Below are 4,101 nucleotides of genomic sequence, written 5' to 3' on the forward strand. Positions count from 1 at the left end.
AAAAGGGAGGGCCAGTGTGAGGGGGAGTTGGGGAGGGATAGCCTGGGGAGAAATGCCAAATGTGGGTGAAGGGGAAAAAGGAAGCAAAACACATTGCCATGTGTGTACCTATGCAACTGTCTTGCATGTTCTTCACATGTACCCCAAAACCTAAAATGCAATAAAAAATTAAAAAAAAAAAATTAAAACACTGGTAAAAGAATTAAAGACAAACAAATGGAAAGATACTTATGTTCATGGCTTGAAAGAATTAGTATTGTTAAAATAAGTGATCTACAGATTCAGTGCAATTCCTGTCAAAATTCCATGAACTTTTTCACAAAACTAGAAAAAAATCCTAAAATACACATAGAACCACAAAAATCATTGAATATCCAAAGCAATCTTGAGCAAAAAGAATAAAGTTAAAGGTATCTCACCATCTGATTTTAAAATCTACTAAAAAGTTATAGTAAACCCAGTAGATTTTTTTTCAATTTTTTTAATTAATTTTTTTTGAGACATAGTCTTGCTCTGTCACCAGGCTGAAGTGCAGTGGCATGATCTCAGCTCACTGCAACCTCCACCTCCTGGGTTAAAGTGATTCTCCTGCCTCAGCCTCCCTAATAGCTGGGATTACAAGTGTGTGCCACCATACCCAGCTAATCTTTTGTATTTTTAGTAGAGACAGGGTTTCACTATGTTGGCCAGGATGGTCTCGATTTCCTGACCTCATGAAATGCCCATCTCAGCCTCCCAAAGTGCTGGGATTACAGGTATGAGCCACTGCACCTGGCCTGTTTTGAATTTTTTTTTTTTTTTGAGATGGAGTTTTGCTCTTGTTACCCAGGTTGGAGTACAATGGCGCGATCTCAGCTCACCGCAACCTCTGTCTCCTGGGTTCAGGCAATTCTCCTGCCTCAGCCTCCTGAGTAGCTGGGATTACAGGCACGCACCACCATGCCCAGCTAATTTTTTGTATTTTTAATAGAGACGGGGTTTCACCTTGTTGACCAGGATGGTCTCGATCTCTTGACCTCATGATCCACCCGCCTTGGCCTCCCAAAGTGCTGAGATTACAGGCATGAGCCACCGCGCCCAGCCCTTGAATTTTTAAAGTTATAATAATCAGAACAGCATTTCAACAAAGATTCAAAAAAAACACAATAAAGAAAGGACAGTCTATAAAGAACTAAAACAGATAAACAAGAAAAAAACAACCCCATTCAAAAGTGGGCAAAGGATATGAACAGACACTTTTCAAAAGAGGACATATATATGAGGCCAACAAACATAGGAAAAAATGCTCATCATCACTGGTCATTAGAGAAATGCAAATCAAAACCACACTGAGATATCATCTCATTAAAAAATCAGGAGACAACAGATGCTGGAGAGGATGTGGAGAAATAGGAACACTCTTACACAGTTGGTGGGAGTGTAAATTAGTTCAGCCATTGTGGAAGACAGTGTGGTGATTTCTCAAGGATCTAGAAATAGAAATTCCATTTGACCCAGCAATCCCCTATTGGGTATATACCCAAAGAACTATAAATCATTCTACTATAAGACACATGCACACGTATGTTCATTGCAGCCCTGTGTACAATAGCAAAGACCTGGAACCAACCCAAATGCCCATCAATGATAGACTGGACAAAGAAAATGTGGTACATATACACCAAGGAATACTACCTAGCCATAAAAAACGATGAATTTGCGTCCTTTGTAGGGACTTGGATGAATCTGGAAACCATCATTCTCAGCAAACTGACCCAAGGACAGAAAGCCAAGCACCGTATGTTCTCGCTTATAGGTGGGTGTTGAACAACGAGAATATGTGGACTCAGAGAGAGGAGCATCACACACAGGGGACAGTTTGGGGGTGTAGGGGAGAGACAATAGGAGGTGGGGAGGGAGGGGAGGGTGGGGAGAGATAACATGGGGAGAAATGCCAGATATAGTATGCACCTAAAGTAAACTAAATAAATTTTAAAAAATAGAAAGGACAATCTCCTCAATAAATGGTAACAGTAAAACTAGAGATTGATATGCAGAAGAATGAAATTAGACCGTCACCTCACACCATATAAAAAATCAATTCATAAAGGATTCTTAAAGACTTAAACATAAGACCTAAAACTCTAAGACTACTAAAAGAAAACATAGAGGGGAAGCTACATAATATTGGTCTGGGCAATGATTTTTTCGATATGACCCCAAAAGCAGAGGCAACATTTGCAAAAATAAACAAGTGGGACTATATCAAACTATAAAGCTTCTGCACAACAAAAAAAAAGAAAGCACCCAACAGAGTTGGGAAGCCAGAATATCTGAGACAGCTACTTAATAATTATAATTTAGAAAGTTTATTTTGCCAAGGTTGAGGACACGAGCCCATGACAAGCCTTGGGAGGTCCTGACTATATGTGTCCAAGGTGGTCAGGGCACTGCTAGGTTTTATACATTTTAGTGTACACTGGTTCCATTCAGAAAGGCGGGACAACTCAAAGCAGGGAGGGGGCTTCCAGGTCACAAGTAGCTGAGAGACAAACAGTTGCATTCTTTTGAGATTCTGATTAGCCTTTCCAATAGAGGCAATGAGGTATGCATTTAACTCAGTGAGCAGAGGAAGGACTTGGAATAGAATGGGAGGCAGGTTTGCCCTAAGCAGTTCCCAGCTTGACTTTACCCTTCAGCTCAGAGATTGGGGGCCCCAGGATTTATTTTTCTTTCATATTTCTCCTCTTTTCTCCTTAAAATCTTTTGGAGAAAGCATTTTAGAAGAAAATCAGTCTCTGGTCTCAGGTTTCATCTGATCTCTCATGGTTAGGACAGTTTATTCCTAGATGGGTGGGGTCCCAAGTTATTAGGAAAGCTCATTTTGGGGTCCAAAGTGGCTCCCGCCGGAGGTCATGGCGCTCGCGAAGGCGAGGTCATCAGTTCAAGGCTAACCTGAGCAACCTCATAAGCTCAAACTGATTGGCAAAAAAAAAAAAAATAATAAAGAAAGCTCATTTTTAGCAGGTTGTAAAGTCTCATGTCCTATGAAGAGAAAATAGGGGGAGGAAGGAAGAAAAACAACAATAAACAAAATAATAATCCTGGAAAATCAATATAGGCCACATTACTCTGAAGTCCATCCATCAATAGGCAAGTGTAAAAGTGGCTTATGTATGCAAAAGGTCGCTGTTATTTTCTTCCAAAGTTTAAGCTGTTTAGTTTCAGTTTGCAGGGCTTTTAAAAAGCATAGCTTAGTTTTCAGTGATTTCAAATTAGAAAAATGGGGAAAATAAGGAAAAGGAAGAAAAAAAAAATTTAAAACATTATCTTGGAGACTTGTAGCCAGGAAAAATTAGAATTCAATCCAGACTGTAGAAAGTAATAAAAATTGAAAAACATGAGGCAAGACTAGAATCTAACAGGTGTACTATAGTTTTTGAAACATAATTTTTCCCTCTCCAGTTTCCACATTTGTCTTTTTACTAAAGGCAAATCATCATTTGACTGATTTGCTTTATTATACTTGGCCAGATTATCTGTATAAACTACAGCAAGAATAATGATTTTTCACATAGGCTTTTTAAATTGTCTTTGATAGAACTTTGTTCCATAGAAGAATCTCAGATTAGACTTTTTTTAAAGCTGATCTCAGCCATCAAATACCTATGAGCTGGGTGAGTTCCTCACCTCTTGAGGTCCCAAGATAACCTGGGGCTCCTGGGCCTCTCAGAAAGTGACATTCTTTACTTACCACAGGTTCAGGAACCCTGTACAGGGACTGTGTAGATGAGGTATAAGGACAGTTTTCCCAAGAGGCTTTTATTGGCTCTACAAGTCAAGTTTTATTCCTTAAAGGAAAGTACACCATTCCATTCAAAGTCTTGGTAAAATAACCGGTTTCTCCAGTTGTGTCCTGTTACAAATGAAAACAGATTCTTTTTTTTTTTTTAATTTTTTATTGCATTTTAGGTTTTGGGGTACATGAGCAGAACATGCAAGACAGTTGCGTAGGTACACACATGGCAGTGTGTTTTGCTTCCTTTCTCCCCTTGACCCACATTTGGCATTTCTCCCCAGTCTATCCCTCCCCACCTCCCCCTCCCGCTGGCCCTCCCCTTT

This window comes from Callithrix jacchus, chromosome 8, assembly GCF_049354715.1.
Source record: "Callithrix jacchus isolate 240 chromosome 8, calJac240_pri, whole genome shotgun sequence".
Lineage (NCBI taxonomy): Eukaryota > Metazoa > Chordata > Mammalia > Primates > Cebidae > Callithrix > Callithrix jacchus.